The sequence below is a fragment of the Ranitomeya variabilis genome, chromosome 8 (genome assembly GCF_051348905.1).
Source record: "Ranitomeya variabilis isolate aRanVar5 chromosome 8, aRanVar5.hap1, whole genome shotgun sequence".
In the NCBI taxonomy this organism is placed as follows: Eukaryota; Metazoa; Chordata; class Amphibia; order Anura; family Dendrobatidae; genus Ranitomeya; species Ranitomeya variabilis.
In genome coordinates, this window is record NC_135239.1 from 4,414,883 (window position 1) to 4,434,284 (window position 19,402).

Below are 19,402 nucleotides of genomic sequence, written 5' to 3' on the forward strand. Positions count from 1 at the left end.
GAGTCCCCGTAGGTACGTTCCCCGGCTGCTGTTAGTGTTTGTGTTAAGTTCAGGATCGCGGTCAGCTCAGGTTCCATCACCCTAGAGCTTGTCCTATTTTTGTGCTTGCCCTTTTGGTGATTCCCTGCCATTGGAATCATGACAGAGGAAGTACCCATAGCCGGGCAGGCTGATGAGACTGTTATTCCCCGGGGAGACGGCCTATATAGCCACTGTCACCCGCAGTCAGAGTGTCCAGAACGCAAGTAACGCCCTGCCTTCTGGACCCTCCTCAGCCAGAGGAATAACTGAACCACTGACGTTCCCAAAGGATTCCTGCGGGGACAGGACCTTAATGTCACTTCTGGCTGCTTCCAGCCAGGAGTTCCAGGCAGCTCAGCGCTCAGACGCTAGCCTGGAGATGTTGAGGAACCTCGCTGAGAAGCCCACCTCCAAGACTGATAATGAGAGGGTATTCTGGGAGCAAGGGAGGTTGTACCGGAAGACGGCTCCCTGTAAACTCCAACAGGAGTGGTTGAGGGAGAGACAGCTGGTTTTACCATACCAATTTAGGGGTGAGTTGTTACGGATTACCAGTGAGATTCCACTCGCTGGACACTTGGGGGTCATCAAAACTAAGGCCCTGCTATCTCACCACTTCTATTAGCCAAAAATGAGGACAGATGTGAAAAAATACTGCCGCTCCGGTATCACGTGTCAAAGAGTGGGAAAGTCAGGGCCACCTGCCAAAGCTCCCCTGATCTCTTTGCCAGTGATAGAGGAGCTTTCCCAGAGGATTGCTGTGGACATTGTGGGACCACTGGCCATACCCAGCAGTTCTGGAAAGCGTTTCATCCTTACTGTGGTAGACTATGCTACCGGTATCCGGAGGCAGTGGCTCTGTCCTCAATTAGGGCGGATAAGGTGGCTTATGCCCTGTTGGCCATCTTTTCTCAAGCAGGATTTCCCAGGGAGATGCTTACCGACAGGAGACTCAATTCATGTCTTGCGTAATGGAGGCTCTCTGTAAGAAAATGCAGGTGCGGCATCTAGTATTGAGCGCGTATCATTCTCAAACCAATGGTTTGTGTGAATGATTCAATGGTACCCTCAAACAGATGCTAAAAATGCTGGTTGATTCCCAGGGATGCGACTGGGAAAGTTACCTCCCACACCTGCTATTCGCTTACCGAGAGGTTCTGCAGGCCTCGACGGGGTTCTCTCCCTTCGAGCTCCTGTACAGCAGGCGAGTCCGGGAATCCCTTGGTTTGGTAAGGGAATTGTGGGAAGAAGAGCCAAGCTCTCCTGGAGTGTCCATCGTGGAGTATGTCATGCGCTTCTGTGACAAAATGCAGACCTTGACGCAGTGCATGACAACATGGCACATGCCCAGGCTGACCAGAAGCAATGGTATGACCAGAACGACTGAGAGCGGACCTACCAGATGGGTTAGAAGGTGTGGATGCTGGTCCCCGTACCAAAAGACAAGCTTTAGGCGGCCTGGGAAGGTCCGTACGTCATACACCAACAGCTCAACCATGTCACCTACGTGGTCACTCTTGACCATGCTCTGGGTATGCAAAAGGCCTTCCACATCAGTATGATGAAGGCTCATCAAGAACATGGAGCCTGTGTCCTACCGATCTCCAACCTGCCCAAGGATGGGGAGGAAGACCCCCTCCTGGACATGCTGGCCTAAGCGAAGGCCAGCGGGTCCATAGAGGATATGGAGATTAGCGCCTTGCTATCCGCATGCCAGTGGTCGCAGCTGCGAGCCACGCTAAAATCTTTCCAGGCCGTATTTACCAACATGCCTGGAAGGACTGAGGTAGCGGTCCACAAAGTGGACACCGGGAATCATACCCCAATCCAGCGGACATCCTGTCAGATCTCTGACAAGGTGCAGCACGTCATATGCCAGGAGATCGATGAGATGCTAAAGTTATTATTATTATTATTATTATTATTATACATTTTTATAGCGCCATTTATTCCATGGCGCTTTACATGTGAACAGGGCAAATATAAAGTTGGGGGTGATTAAATGGTCTAAGAGTGCTTGGGCCTCATCTGTAGTCCTGGTGCCAAACAAGGATCGGACCACCCGATTTTGTGTGGACTACAGGGGGCTCAACGCCTTGACAGCCTCCGATGCACACCCAATTACACGCATCGAGGAGCTGCTTGAGAGGTTAACCAGCGCAAGATATCTATCCATTATGTATCTGAGCTGGGGATATTTTCACCCCCTTTGGACTGTACGAGTCCACGGTCATGCCTTTTGGGATGAAGAATGCCCCTGCCATGTTCCATTGGATGGTCAACAACCTGCTCCAGGGACAGGAAAGGTACGCGGTGGCGTACCTGGATGACATTGCCATCAGTCCCACCTGGGAGGATGGAGGAGAATCTTTGTTCCTGAGCAGAATACTCAAAGTCCAATATAATAACACACAGTAATCAAAGAAACATGAAAATTAGATTTCCAGGGTCTGGGCAATTTGGGTTACGCATGGCAGCACTTTGCAGCATTTAGGGTCATCAGAAACCTGGTGAATGAATTGCTGCTCACCAGTAAATCACAGACATATCGTGTTTGAACTCTAAAGAACGGTAAAATCACAGGGGGAAAAATAATGCCAATATCGTTGGCCTGTGAGCTTCCAGGCCAGAGATATGGAAAAAAGGAGTTTTGATAACCTTCCAAAATAGGTGTACCTCCTGGAAAACAGCCCACATACGAGGTCGGCCAAAGTGGGAGTCCCTAAGTTTATGTCTGAACCATAAAACAGGAACGTCCATTTTGGGAAGCATTCGGAGCTGGAGAGACAGCAGCTAACACCATGCTGGGGTGCCGAATCATTCCTTTGCGAACTCTCCTCCCCTTTATCAACACTTCATACCTGTGACTGAGATTTAGTAAGTTGCGTACCTTTTATCCCTTTTATTTTATAACTGTTTGTACAGATTTGTATTTTGTCTCTTTTGTAATATCTTTTGTAACTTTTGTAAACACTGCCGATTCTTTCTGGAGTAAACTTATAAATTTGATCTATGATCGAACGGACATGTACTCCATGCAAATTCATACTACCTGGGGTTGGTTTTTGACCCAATATAGGCTTGGTAACAGACTGGGCTTATATCTAGTGAGGAACTGGTGGCAACATACCGTTCTGGTGTTATTGGGGGACCCTGGCAGTGACGGACGGAGGTTTCTGTGTGAATCCCTGGCCTGGGACTGGTGATATATATACCACCCTCACTGCAGAGCTCCCTAATAACCAGTACGGGACAGGGCAGCTGCTCCGGTGACTACTTATCCTAGGTGCAGTTCCCGTGCCAGGGAGCTGCAAGCTCATAGCTAAAAATAAAAGTTTGGGTTTCTCTGACAAAGGGCTGTAGCTATATGGAGGGTATTTATAGTTATATACAGGGCTGTAGCTGTAGGTAGGGTATATATACACTGCTCAAAAAAATAAAGGGAACACTTAAACAACAGAATATAACTCCAAGTAAATAAAACTTCTGTGAAATCAAACTGTCCACTTAGAAAGCAACACCGTTTGACAATCAATTTCACATGCTGTTGTGCAAATGGAATAGACAACACATGAAAATTATTGGCAATTATCAAGACACATTCAATAAAGGAGTGGTTCTGCAGGTGGGGACCACAGACCACATCTCAGTACCAATGCTTTCTGGCTTATGTTTTGGTCACTTGAATGTTGATTGTGTTTTCACACTCGTGGTAGCATGAGATGGACTCTACAACCCACACAAGTGGCTCAGGTAGTGCAGCTCATCCAGGATGGCCAGTACACCAGGAGACGTGGAGGGGGCCATAAGAGGGCAACAACCCAGCAGCAGGACCGCTACCTCAGCCTTTGTGCAAGGAGGAACAGGAGGAGCACTGACAGAGCCCTGCAAAATGACCTCCAGCAGGCCACAAATGTGCATGTGTCTGCACAAATGGTTAGAAACCGACTCCATGAGTATGGTCTGAGTGCCCGATGTCCACAGATGGGGGTTGTGCTCACAGCCCAACACCATGCAGGACGATTGACGTTTGCCACAGAACACCAGGATTGGCAAATTCGCCACTGACGCCCTGTGCTCTTCACAGATGAAAGCAGGTGCACACTGAGCGTATGTGGCAGTTTGGAGACGCGGTGGAGAGCGATCTGCTGCCTGCAACATCCTTCAGCATGACCGGTTTGGCACTGGGTCAGAAATGGAGTGAGGTGGAATTTCTTTGGGGGCCACACAGCCCTCCATGTGCTCGCCAGAGGTAGCCTGACTGCCATTAGGTACCGAGATGAGACCCTCAGACCCCTTGTGAGACCATATGCTGGTGCGGTTGGCCCTGGGTTCCTCCTAATGCAGGACAATGCCAGACGTCGTGTGGCTGAACACATCTGGGACATCATGTTTCGCACCATCCACCAACGTCACGTTGCATCACAGACTGTCCTGGATTTGGTGGATGCTTTAGTTCAGGCCTGGGAGGAGATCCCTCAGGAGACCATCCACTGCCTCATCAGGAGCATGCCCATGTATGGTAGGAAGGTCATACAGGCACGTGGAGGCCACACACTACTGATCATCATTTCCTTGTCTTGAGGCATTTCCACTGAAGTTGGATCAGCCTGTAACTTCATTTTCCACTTTGATTTTGAGCATCATTCCAACTTCAGACCTCCGTGGGATATTAGTTGTAATTTACATTGATCATTTTTAGGTTTTATTGTTCTCAACACATTCCACTATGTAATAAATAAAGATTTAAAAAGCAAAAAATAAATGTAGCTAAAAAGCCACAGCCAGCTCTCCGATCCACACAGGTGCTCGGAACTTCATCTCGGACCAGGATGAGTGGTAATCACAGCAGTAGGAAAAGGCGTTCCAGCTCCTTAAAAATTCAATGCTTTATTTATCCATTAAAATTAATACAGCATAATAGATCCTTGCATTTATGCGAATGTCTTAGTACAAAGTACATGCGACGTGTTTCGATCGTGCCCGATCTTAATCAATGCATGGTTTCTTAGAGAGTGCGGTGATTATTATCAAGTGTACAAGGACCAATCCTCTGAGCAATTCAAGTCACCTGACTCTAACCACAGGTCCTGAACAATTTTTATGGAGCTGGAACGCCTTTTCCTACTACAATAAAGATTTAAAACTGGAATATTTCATTCAGTGATATCTAGGATGTGGGATTTTAGTGTTCCCTTTATTTTTTTGAGCAGTGTAGTTACATACAGAACTGTAGCTATATGGAGGGTATATATAGTTATATACAGGGCTGTAGCTATAGGGAGGGTATCTATAGTTATATACAGGACTGTTGCTATAGGGAGGGTATATATAGTTATACAGGACTAGCTATGGGGAGAGTATATATATACATATATACTGTGTGTATATATATATATATATATATATATATATATATATATATATATATATATATATATATATATGTTATATACATGGCTGTAGCTATAGGGGGGGTATCTATAGTTATATACAGGACTGTTGCTATAGGGAGGGTATATATAGTTATACAGGACTAGCTATGGGGAGAGTATATATATACATATATACTGTGTGTGTATATATATATATATATATATATATGTTATATACATGGCTGTAGCTATAGGGAGGGTATCTATAGTTATATACAGGACTGTTGCTATAGGGAGGGTATATATAGTTATATACATGACTGTAGCTATAAGGAGAGTATATATAGTTATACAGGACTAGCTATGGGGAGAGTATATATATATATATATATATATATATATATATACACAGTGGGGCAAAAAAGTATTTAGTCAGTCAGCAATAGTGCAAGTTCCACCACTTAAAAGGATGAGAGGCGTCTGTAATTTACATCATAGGTAGACCTCAACTATGGGAGACAAACTGAGAAATAAAAATCCAGAACATCACATTGTCTGTTTTTTTATCATTTTATTTGCATATTATGGTGGAAAATAAGTATTTGGTCAGAAACAAACAATCAAGATTTCTGGCTCTCACAGACCTGTAACTTCTTCTTTAAGAGTCTCCTCTTTCCTCCACTCATTACCTGTAGTAATGGCACCTGTTTAAACTTGTTATCAGTATAAAAAGACACCTGTGCACACCCTCAGACAGTCTGACTCCAAACTCCACTATGGTGAAGACCAAAGAGCTGGTCAAAAGACACCAGAAACAAAATTGTAGCCCTGCACCAGGCTGGGAAGACTGAATCTGCAATAGCCAACCAGCTTGGAGTGAAGAAATCAACAGTGGGAGCAATAATTAGAAAATGGAAGACATTCAAGACCACTGATAATCTCCCTCGATCTGGGGCTCCACGCAAAATCCCACCCCGTGGGGTCAGAATGATCACAAGAACGGTGAGCAAAAATCCCAGAACCACGCGGGGGGACCTAGTGAATGAACTGCAGAGAGCTGGGACCAATGTAACAAGGCCTACCATAAGTAACACACTACGCCACCATGGACTCAGATCCTGCAGTGCCAGACGTGTCCCACTGCTTAAGCCAGTACATGTCCGGGCCCGCCTGAAGTTTGCTAGAGAGCATTTGGATGATCCAGAGGAGTTTTGGGAGAATGTCCTATGGTCTGATGAAACCAAACTGGAACTGTTTGGTAGAAACACAACTTGTCGTGTTTGGAGGAAAAAGAATACTGAGTTGCATCCATCAAACACCATACCTACTGTAAAGCATGGTGGTGGAAACATCATGCTTTGGGGCTGTTTCTCTGCAAAGGGGCCAGGACGACTGATCCGGGTACATGAAAGAATGAATGGGGCCATGTATCGTGAGATATTGAGTGCAAACCTCCTTCCATCAGCAAGGGCATTGAAGATGAAACGTGGCTTGGTCTTTCAACATGACAATGATCCAAAGCACACCACCAGGGCAACGAAGGAGTGGCTTCGTAAGAAGCATTTCAAGGTCCTGGAGTGGCCTAGCCAGTCTCCAGATCTCAACCCTATAGAAAACCTTTGGAGGGAGTTGAAAGTCCGTGTTGCCAAGCGAAAAGCCAAAAACATCACTGCTCTAGAGGAGATCTGCATGGAGGAATGGGCCAACATACCAACAACAGTGTGTGGCAACCTTGTGAAGACTTACAGAAAACGTTTGACCTCTGTCATTGCCAACAAAGGATATATTACAAAGTATTGAGATGAAATTTTGTTTCTGACCAGATACTTATTTTCCACCAGAATATGCAAATAAAATGATAAAAAAACAGACAATGTGATTTTCTGGATTTTTTTTCTCAGTTTGTCTCCCATAGTTGAGAACTATCACAGTATAAAGTTAAATAATTAGAGTATTTTTTCTTGTGATCACCGCTAAACTCTAATGTGTAGCATAAAACTTGAATTTTATTGATAAATATCTAAAATATAACAATATGTGAATAAAACACCAACACCAATAAACTAAAATACAGAGGCACCCAGGGAGGTGCCTGACCCTATATATCCTATCTCACCCTGCCTGACAGCGGAGGTTGGCACCCTGTAACCTGCGCTGTGGCGCCCCCACTCGTCGGCGGCTCTCCCTTTCTGCCCTATTATGCCCAACAGATGGCAGGGGAGTGATTAAAGATGTTACAAGGGTGCATAGGATAGTTTTAAGGAGAAGTATGTGTTGCTTATCTTCCAAATGGTACAGTTGGATAGGAAGAAAATTGTGGCTTGACTAATGCCCTAGCTAGCTCATAGATTGCTGCTGACCTAAATAATACTGCTTGCAGAGTGTTTAAACAGAAGTCTTCTTGTATGGATATCTGATTATAATGCACGTGCATCATTAACAAGGGAGGACTGACTCCGAAGCTTCGGCTACCAAGCCTGCTGTACTAAAACTGCAAAAAGCTAAGTACCATCGGTCTAATTAAGCATTGCAACAAGGCCAAGCATTATTGGCATTGCTTTATTTATATACTCCTGATGAACCCCAGTGGAGGGGAAACGCGTTGAGTGTTGTTTTTGTTGCATTATCGTGGCATGCAGTGTACATTCATACTGGAGTTTATTGCATTATCTGTGGATGGGTATGTGTTGCTTTTTTCTGACCTATTATGGTCATTTTGATATGGCTGAATCCATCTCCAGCTGGCTATTGTTGTAGGATCATACGAGTTGCTGCTATTATATGGATATGATATTTTGCTCTTATACAGGGCATTAATTAGCGTATCTGATCTAGTTCCTGGCTTATACTTGAGGACTGTTTATCATTAATGGGATTAAGATAAGTCTATTACCATCTTCCATTCTGTTTCATCTATCTGTAGGTACTGTATATCATATTTGGACTTCTGCCTAGAGTATCAATAACATTATAATCAGATATCAGCAGCAATCTATGAGCTAGCTAGGGCATTAGTCAAGCCACAATTTTCTTCCTATCCAACTGTACCATTTGGAAGATATGGCCTCTTTCACACTTCAGTTGTTTCGCGTCAGTCTAAATCCGCCATTTTCCTCAAAAAACGGATCCGTTTTTTTTTTTCGACGGATCCGTTTTTTCCCCCATAGACTTGCATTAGCGACGGATGGTCGTCCGTTCCATCCGTCATGCGACGGATCCGTCAAAATTTGGCGGACGTCATCTAGACATTGACGGTCATTGCAACGTTTTTTGTCTGCATTGAAATGGCGGATCGCGATGGATCCGTCGCGTCCGTCATTTCATAGAATGGCCACCTATGGGCGACGGATCCGTCACGACCGTCATTTCGGCGGATCCGTCGCCCCAATCCGTTTTTTCAATTTTTTTCAATTGCGCATGCTCCAAAAAGTATATACAACCCCCGAGTAACGGATCCGTCAAAAAAACGGATCCGTTACATCCGTTTTTTCAACTATTGTGACGGATCCGTCGATCCGTCATTATGTCGGAAGTGACTGACGCCAAAAAACTGAAGTGTGAAAGAAGCCTAAGCAACACATACTTCTCCTTAAAACTATCCTATGCACCCTTGTAACATCTTTAATCACTCCCCTGCCATCTGTTGGGCATAATAGGGCAGAAAGGGAGAGCCGCCGACGAGTGGGGGCGCCACAGCGCAGGTTACAGGGTGCCAACCTCCGCTGTCAGGCAGGGTGAGATAGGATATATAGGGTCAGGCACCTCCCTGGGTGCCTCTGTATTTTAGTTTATTGGTGTTGGTGTTTTATTCACATATTGTTATATTTTAGGCTACTTTCACACTAGCGTTAACTGCATTCCGTCACAATGCGTCGTTTTGCCGAAAAAACGCATCCTGAAAAAGTGTTTGCAGGATGCATTTTTTCGCCATTGATTAACATGAAGCGACGCATTGTGACGGATTGCTACACGTCGCACCCGTCGTGCGACAAATGCGTCGTGCAGTGGCGGACCGTCGGGAGCAAAAAACGCTACATGTAACGTTTTTTGCTCACGACGGTCCGCTTTTTCCGACCGCGCATGCGCAGCCGGAACTCCGCCGGAACTCCGCCCCCACCTCCCCGCACTTCCCCGCACCTCACAATGGGGCAGCGGATGCGCTGGAAAAATGCATCCGCTGCACCCGTTGTGCGGCGGGGACAACGCTAGCGTCGGGGACCTCGGCCCGACGCACGGCGACGGGACGAGCCCGACGCTAGTGTGAAAGAAGCCTTAGATATTTATCAATAAAATTCAAGTCTCCCATAGTTGAGGTCTACCTATGATGTAAATTACAGACGCCTCTCATCTTTTTAAGTGGTGGAACTTGCACTATTGCTAACTGACTAAATACTTTTTTGCCCCACTGTATATATATATATATATATATCTAATATATAAAGCTGAATGTGTGTATGTATGTATGTGTGTATGTCCGGGATTGGCATCTGCACCGTCGCAGCTACAGCCACAAAATTTTGCACAGTCACACGTCTGGACCCCGAGAGCGTCATAGGCTATGTTGTGAGGTGAAATTTTAACCCCGCGCTTTCCAATTCACCAGACAATTTTGCCCCTATCTACATAATGGGGAAAAAATGAAAGGAAAAGTGTTGGAGGCAAATTAACAGCTGCCAGATGTGAACAAGGGGGACTTAAAGAATGAGAGCGATGGCGCCAAAGAGTATATACCGTACAGTTGCTAAGGTGGGGCCCCGACATGGGATAATCACCACACCACCACGGGGATATGAACACACACACAAAATGCGCCACACACTACCACGTGCTCGAACACATATACCACCCTCAGCGCACATTTCACCACACATACACCAACCTCGCCACATAAAAGTAGAAACACAAAAGTCGCCGCTCAAAACTCGCCACGCGCAAAACTCTCCACATGCAAAACTCGCCACACGTGCAAAACTCACCTCATGGAAAACTCGCCACACGCAAAACTTGCACACGCAGAAAAATTGCCACATGCACAAAAGTTGCAACACATGCAAAAGTTGCCTCACACAAAACTTGCACATACTCAAAAGGCACCACACATAAAACTCGCCACGCGCAAAGCTCGCCATGCGCAAAACTTGCTGCACACAACTTGCTACACTAACCTGTCACATGCAACTCGACACACAAAAAGTTGCTACACGCATGTCGCCACACAAAACTCATCTCACAAAAGTCGCTACATGCATGTCGCCACACGCAACTCAACACACACAACTTGACACACGAAACTCGCCCTAAAACACACACAAGTCTGGTATTATCCTTCAAAAATAAAAATCTGATTAATAAGCAGACAAACTACAAGAGCAACAAATGTACCATATAGGAATCCGGCAGCTGTCAGTCACATGACCTGTCTATTATGTGTATGTGTGAGCTAATATATACTGCCAGGGGATGGGCTTACTGTTGGCTGGGGATTTATCAGGCTGCCAATTTAGCTTACAAATACTGAGGTAAAAATACTGACCAAATAACGTGTGAACGAGGTCTAATACAGGAGGAGATGACATACAGATATATACTATATACAGGAGGAGATGACACACAGGTATATACTATATACAGGAGGAGATGACACACAGATATATACTATATACAGGAGAGATGACACACAGGTATATACTATATACAGGAGAGATGACACACAGGTATATACTATATAGAGGAGGAGATGACATAGAGGTACATACTACATACAGCAGGAGATGACATACAGGTATATACTATATACAGGAGGAGATGACACACAGGTATATACTATATACAGGAGGAGATGACACACAGATATATACTATATACAGGAGAGATGACACACAGGTATATACTATATAGAGGAGGAGATGACATACAGGTACATACTACATACAGGAGGAGATGACATACAGGTATATACTATATACAGGAGGAGATGACACACAGGTATATACTATATACAGGAGCAGATTACCTACAGGTATATAGTATATACAGGAGGAGATGACATACAGGTATATAGTATATACAGGAGGAGATGACATACAGGTATATACTATATACAGGAGGAGATGACACACAGGTATATACTATATACAGGAGCAGATTACCTACAGGTATATAGTATATACAGGAGGAGATGACATACAGGTATATGCTATGTATAGGAGGAGATGACATACAGGTATATACTATATACAGGAGGAGATGACACACAGATATATACTATATATAGGTGAGATGACACACAGGTATATACTATATACAGGAGATTACATACAGGTATATCTAATATATAAAGCTGAATGTGTGTATGTATGTATGTGTGTATGTCCGGGATTGGCATCTGCACCATCGCAGCTACAGCCACAAAATTTTGCACAGTCACACGTCTGGACCCCGAGAGCGTCATAGGCTATGTTGTGAGGTGAAATTTTAACCCCGCGCGTTCCAATTCACCAAACAATTTTGCCCCTATCTACATAATGGGGAAAAAGTGAAGGGAAAAGTGTTGGAGGCAAATTAACAGCTGCCAGATGTGAACAAGGGGGACTTAAAGAACGAGAGCGATGGCGCCAAAGAGTATATACCGTACAGTTGCTAAGGTGGGGCCCCGACATGGGATAATCACCACACCACCACGGGGATATGAACACACACACAAAATGCGCCACACACTACCACGTGCTTGAACACATATACCACCCTCAGCGCACATTTCACCACACATACACCAACCTCGCCACATAAAAGTCGAAACACAAAAGTCACCACTCAAAACTCGCCACGCGCAAAACTCGCTACATGCAAAACTCGCCACACGTGCAAAACTCACCTCATGGAAAACTCGCCACACGTGCAAAACTCGCCACACGTGCAAAACTCGCCTCATGGAAAACTCACCTCATGCAAAACTTGCACACACAGAAAAATTGCCACATGTACAAAAGTTGCACCACATGCAAAAGTTGCCTCACACAAAACTTGCACATACTCAAAACGCACCACACATAAAACTCGCCACGCGCAAAACTCGCCATGCACAAATCTTGCTGCACACAACTTGCTACACTAACCTGTCACATGCAACTCGACACACAAAAAGTTGCTACACGCATGTCGCCACACAAAACTCATCTCACAAAAGTTGCTACACGCATGTCGCCACACGCAACTCAACACACACAACTTGACACACGAAACTCGCCCTAAAACACACACAAGTCTGGTATTATCCTTCAAAAATAAAAATCTGATTAATAAGCAGACAAACTACAAGAGCAACAAATGTACCATATAGGAATCCGGCAGCTGTCAGTCACATGACCTGTCTATTATGTGTATGTGTGAGCTAATATATACTGCCAGGGGGTGGGCTTACTGTTGGCTGGGGATTTATCAGGCTGCCAATAGCAACCAATCACAGCTCAGCTTCTATTTTGCTACAGTTAATTAACCTGAGCTCTGATTGGTTAATATAGGCAACAAAGACATTCTCAGTATAACAAAGCTAATATATGTTGTGAAATTCTTCTATTAGCTTAGTTTTTGCCTTTTAATAATTACATTTCTATCTATTTGTTTTGTGGTTTTTGTGTGCACAATAAATTTTTGTTAACACATTCTATTTTGCTAACAGCAGTCATTAACCCGGGCGAAGCCGGGTAGTACAGCTAGTATATATATATATATATATATATATATATATATATATATATATATATATATATATATATATATATATATATATATATATATATGTTATATACATGGCTGTAGCTATAGGGAGGGTATATATAGTTATATACAGGGCTGTAGCTATAGGGAGGGTATATATAGTTATATACAGGGCTGTAGCTATAGGGAGGGTATATAGTTATATACAGGGCTGTTGCTACAGGGAGGCATATATAGTTATTTACAGGGCTGTAGCTATAGGAAGGGTACATATGATTATATATAGGACTGTAGCTATAGGGAGGGTATATATAGTTATATACAGGACTGTAGTTATAGGGAGGTTATATATAGTTATTGTCACAATTCACACCAAGACTGTCAACAGTACATCACGATCGGGGGTGACCTTTGGCTAGCCCACGGCTATCACATGTGCAGGGGGTTTATCTTAGTTATCCCTCCACTGCTACAATGTGATGAAAACACAAACAAGGCTATTGACCTCTCAATTTACCGCAGGGGCTTATTTTAGTTATCCCACTGCTCTGCAATGTAACACGAACTGCAGGGATTTGTGTCTATCCCGCTTTACAGTTCTGCTTGAAAACTTGCAGCTCTTTGGCACCCCCCTTACCCTCAGGTCAGATTAGGTACTGCACCTAGGGTAATTAGTCGCCAGAATGGCTGCCTGCTATGTACTGGCTATTGGGCACGCTGCAGCGAGGGCGATATAACTACTCCCACTCAGGCAGGAACAATAATTATCAACGCCACTGTCGCTACAATGACTCCCAAAAGCGCAGGACAAGGTATGCTGCCACCAGCTCCGATTAACTGGACCGAAGCTAACCCAAAACAGTAGAGTAATTCCCTTCAGAAGACTTAGGGTACGTTTTAGAGCAGGAGAACGAAGCTAGTATTTTAAATATTTTACTCCATAAAGATCAGACAGTGTTTATAAAAGGTATATAAAGGTGTTACAATATGAGACAAAGTATGTATGTACAAAGCAATTATAAAATAACATGCATTAAAGAAGAAAGATAAAACTCACATGTGCTCAGATCATCTCAGGCAACCATGCTGGTAGGCGGAGCCCTAATGTCCCAATTCATGAGATAAGACCTGCTGTAACAGCTCCTCAGGCAAAACTGAAGGCTGGGTTAAGTGCAGTCACTTATACCTGCAGCCTTGTGACAGCACTAAAGGGGTTGAGTTAACATCGCCCACCCCTCTCCTCAGCTGTACAGTTTTCTCCAACAATTCTTGTAACTCTCATATCTTCTCTCGAGAATCTGGCAGAGTCATAATACACACCTCATCCATCTTGTATTAAAATTAGCTCTCTATTGATACCAAATTCATCCTAGTTGTTCCACACGGTTCCGGAGAAATCCGTACTTTTTACTTGTTGTGTTTAGCTGCTCGCGCTTAGTGTTGGACAGATCTACCGATGGAAGTTAGCAATATATACTTATTATTTTTCTAGCTCAAATTGGTGGCCCAATATCTTACTATAATAGAACAAAGAACCTCCTGTCTTTTGAGACAGATCAGACCAGTTTCAGCTGGAGGGAGATTTGTGCAGCTACAAGCGCAATAAAAATTCTTGTGGGGGGGCCATGAGAGATTTGGGATCCGCATACACGCATCTCTGCCAGCAGAAACACAGAGAGAAGGGGGGGGGGGGGTCAGAGCCCACAATGATGTGCTAACAGGGACAACTAAAAATCCTATTATACATTATCATCACAGTTATATACAGGGCTGTAGCTATAGGGAGGGCATATATAGTTATATACAGGACTGTAGCTATAGGGAGGTTATAGATAGTTATATACAGGGCTGTAGCTATAGGGAGGGCATATATAGTTATATACAGGACTGTAGCTATAGGGAGGGCATATATAGTTATATACAGGGCTGTAGCTATAGGGAGGGTATATTATTATTTATTTATACAGCACCAATAATTCCATTGTGCTGTACATGAGAAGGAGTTACATACAAATTACAGATATCACTTACAGTAAATAAACTAACAATGACTGACTGATACAGAGGGGCGAGGACCCTGCCCTTGCGGGCTTACATTCTACAGGATTATGGGGAAGGCGACAGTAGGACCAGGGTTTCAGTAGCTCCGATGGTGTTGAGGAGGCCGTGTGGTTATTACAGGTTGTAAGCTTTTTTGAAGTGGTGGGTTTTCAGGTTTCTTTTGAAGGATCCAAATGTGGAAAACCGGACGTGTTGGGGCACAGAATTCCAGAGGATGGGGGATATTCGGGAGAAGTCTTGGAGGCAATCGGGTGAGGAGCGAATAAGCATGCAGGAGAGAAGGAGGTCTTGGGAGGACCGGAGATTACGTGAGGGAAGATCAATAGTTTGGAAATATACGGAGGAGAAAGGTTATGGATGGCTTTGTAGGTCAGTGTTAGTAGTTTAAATTGGATATGCTGGGAAATTGGAAGCCAGTGAAGGGATTTGCAAAGAGGGGAAGCAGGATTGTAGCGAGGAGAGAGATTAATTAGTCGGGCAGCAGAGTTAAGGATGGACTGGAGGGGTGCGAGAGTGTTAGAAGGTAGGCCACAGAGGAGGATGTTGCAGTAGTCGAGGCGAGAGATGATTAAGGCTTGCACAAGCATTTTGGTAGAGTGTGGGTTGAGGAAAGGACGGATTCTGGAAATATTTTGGAGCTGGAGGCGACAGGAGGTGGCGAGAGCTTGGATGTGCGGTTTGAAGGACAGGGCAGAGTCAAGGGTTAGGGTACTGTCACACAGTGCAATTTTGATCGCTACGACGGCACGATCCGTGACGTCGCAGCGATCGTATGATTATCGCTCCAGCGTCGTAGACTGCGGTCACACGTTGCAATCACGGCGCTGGAGCGATGCCGAAGTCCCCGGTAACCAGGGTAAACATCGGGTAACTAAGCGCAGGGCCGCGCTTAGTAACCCGATGTTTACCCTGGTTACCAGCGTAAACGTAAAAAAACCAAACAGTACATACTTACATTCCGGTGTCTGTCCCCCGGCGCTGTGCTTCTCTCCACTGTGTAAGCACCATAGCCGGAAAGCAGAGCGGTGACGTCAGGCGTCACCGCTGTGCTCGCTTTCCGGCCGGCAGGCGCTCACAGTGCAGAGAAGCTGAGACGCCGGAGGACAGACACCGGAATGTAAGTATGTACTGTTTGTTTTTTTTACTTTTACGCTGGTAACCACGGTAAACATCGGGTTACTAAGCGCGGCCCTGCGCTTAGTTACCCGATGTTTACCCTGGTTACAAGCGAACACATCGCTGGATCGGTGTCACACACAACGATCCAGCGATGTCAGCGGGTGATCAAGCGACGAAAGAAAGTTCCAAACGATCTGCTACGACGTACGATTCTCAGCAGGGTCCCTGATCGCTGCTGCGTGTCAGACACTGCGATATCGTAACGATATCGCTAGAACGTCACGAATCGTACCGTCGTAGCGATCAAAATTGCACTGTGTGACAGTACCCTTACTCCGAGGCAGCGGATTTCAGGGCAGGGGAAAGTGTGATTTCATTTATTTTGATAGATAGATCAGGTAGGGAAGATATGCGAGATGGAGGAAAGATAATTAGTTCAGATTTGTCCACATTGAGCTTGAGGAAGCTAGAGGAGAAGAAGGCTATGGCTGATAAACACTCTGGGATTCTGGAGAGCAGAGAGGTGACGTCTGGGCCAGAGAGGTAGATCTGAGTGTCATCAGCATATAGATGGTACTGGAAGCCATAGGACTTTATGATTTGTCCCAGGCCAAGTGTATAGATTGAGAAGAGTAAGGGTCCTAGGACAGAGCCTTGAGGGACACCAACAGAGAGGGGGCGAAATGAAGAGGTAGTATGGGAGTAGGAAATGCTAAATGTGCGGTTGGTGAGGTATGAGGAGAATCAAGATAGATCAAGGTCTTTGACACCAAAGGCAGAGAGGATCTGTAGTAGGAGGTAGTGGTCAACTGTGTTGAAGGCAGAGGGCAGGTATAGAAGGAGGAGAATAGAGAATTGTCTGTTAGCTTTGGCTGTAAGTAGGTCGTTCGTAATTTTGGTCAGGGCTGTCTTAGTGGAATGGTGGGGACGGAAGCCAGATTGTAGGCTGTCGAAGAGCGAGTTAGATACAAATTAAGAGGAAAGTTCAGCATGGACGTGCTGCTCAAGGCGTTTGGAAGCAAATGGGAGCAAAGATATGGGGTGATAGCTGGACATAGCGCTTGGGTCAAGGGATGGCTTTTTGAGGATAGGTGTGATTGTGGCATGTTTGAAAGCAGAAGAGAAGGTACCAGAAGTTAGTGATAGGTTGAAGAGATGGGTTAGGGATGGGATTAGTGTTGTGGTGAGGTTGGTGAGGAGATGGGATGGGGTCAAGCGCACAAGTGGTGAGGTGTGATTTGGAGAGAAGATGAGCAAGCCCCCCCTTCAGTGATTTTGGAGAGGGAAGTTATGGGGTTAGGGCATTGGTCTGGTATACAAAGGGGTTGTGGTAGTTTGACAACAAAGAATTGCCTTGTTTGGTCGATCTTACTTTTGATGTGTGTGGCAAAGTCCTCCGCAGAGATTAGGGAATTTGGAGGGGGCAGTGGGTGGCGGAGGACTGAGTTAAGTGTCGAACAACTGTTTGGGGTTGTGGGTTAAGGAAGATAGGAGGGTTGTAAAGTAGGCCTGTTTAGCAGAGGTGAGAGCTGATTTGAATGCGAGTGTTGCTTGTTTGAGTGCAGTGAAATCATCTTGCGAATGTGTTTTCTTCCAATGCTGCTCTGCAATTCTAGATACTTGCCGAAGCTTTTAGTGATGTTATTGTGCCAGGGTTGTCTATTGATTCATCGCACTCTGCTATGCATGACAGGGGCGACTGAGTCGATGGCTGATGCAAGAGTGGCATTGTAGAAACTAGTGGCAGTGTTTGTGTCGTGGAGTGAAGATATGGTGGACAGTGGTAGGATAGAGTCAGAGTGGGTAGGTGTAAAGGTGTGCGAGGTTTCTGCGGGGGTGTGCATGTTGTTGGACATGGGTGACAGGTGAGGAGGACAGGGATGAGAAAGTGAGTAGGTGGTCAGAGGGAGAGGGGAGGTTGTGAAGCTAGATAGAGAGCAGAGACTGGTGAAGACCAGGTCTAGTGTATGTCCGTCTGTGGGTGGCTGAGGAGGACCACTGAGTAAGTCCAAAAGATGAAGTAAGGGATAGGAGTTTGGAGATTGCTGACTGGTGGGTGTCAATGGGGATGTTGAACAGGTCAATGTAACAAACCCGGCACTCAACTTCAGTATGGATGCTGTAAGGTTTATTGTGTAGTATCAACAATAAAACGTTTCGGTCCTGTGGACCTTCCTCAGTTACTATTTGTGAGGTGAGTAGGGAGTAAGCTTCTTTGCCAATAGATCCCTATTGGTATAACTTAATATCCAGAAACGCTCCTGGTTCCAGCTTTAAAGCTGTGTTGTGTCCGGGTATGGACGCGGTGTCCACCGCTAGTCTCAATCCTCTACCGGAGTCTCTAAACGTTTTATTGTTGATACTACACAATAAACCTTACAGCATCCATACTGAAGTTGAGTGCCGGGTTTGTTACATTGACTAGTTATAGGGTGTGGGAGCCTACCCGTGCACCTACGCCAGCAGTGCTCACGTTTAAATTCACCGAATGGGGATGTTGAAGTCACCCATAATGATGGTCGGAATGTCAGCAGACAAAAAGTGAAGAAGCCATGTGGAGAATTGGTCAATAAAGGCAGTGGTCAGGCCCGATGGTCAATATATGATGGCCATTTTGAAGTTTTTAGGGGGAGTAGATGTGGACAGAGTGGACTGCAAAAGAGGGGAGGATGAGGGAGGGATTGGGTTAAAAGTACAGTTGGAAGAAAGGAGAAGGCCCACTCCTCCACCATGTCTGCTGCCAGGGCGAGGAGTGTGGGTGAAGTGGAGGCCACCGTAACATAGTGCAGCAGGGGAGGCGGTGTCAACCATGTTTCGGTGATGCCCAGAAAGGAAAGATTACGAGAGGTAAAGAGGTTGTGATTCATGTATAGTTTATTGCAGACGGAGTGAGCATTTCAGAGTGATCCAGAGAGAGGGAGCAGGGTGGTGGGCGTCAAGGGCACTGGTTTGAAGTGGGCGAGATTTCGGGTGTATATATTGGGTTGGGAGCGATAGGAGGGGTTGATAATGGGAGGTATGAGTTGTGGGGGTCCAGGATTTGGAGATATGTTGCCAGCAGTGAGGAGAAGCAGAGGGAGGAAGAGCAGGTGGGAGAAGGAGAGTGGGCG

The 19,402-nt window shown here is 45.2% G+C and overlaps 1 protein-coding gene across 3 annotated transcripts in view; it reads left to right on the top strand.

Annotated features, from left to right (window-relative positions):
- CCDC24 (coiled-coil domain containing 24) overlaps window positions 1–19,402 on the top strand; it is a 174,686-nt gene that overhangs the window by 75,278 nt on the left and 80,006 nt on the right. The gene's annotated exons all lie outside the window — the stretch shown is intronic.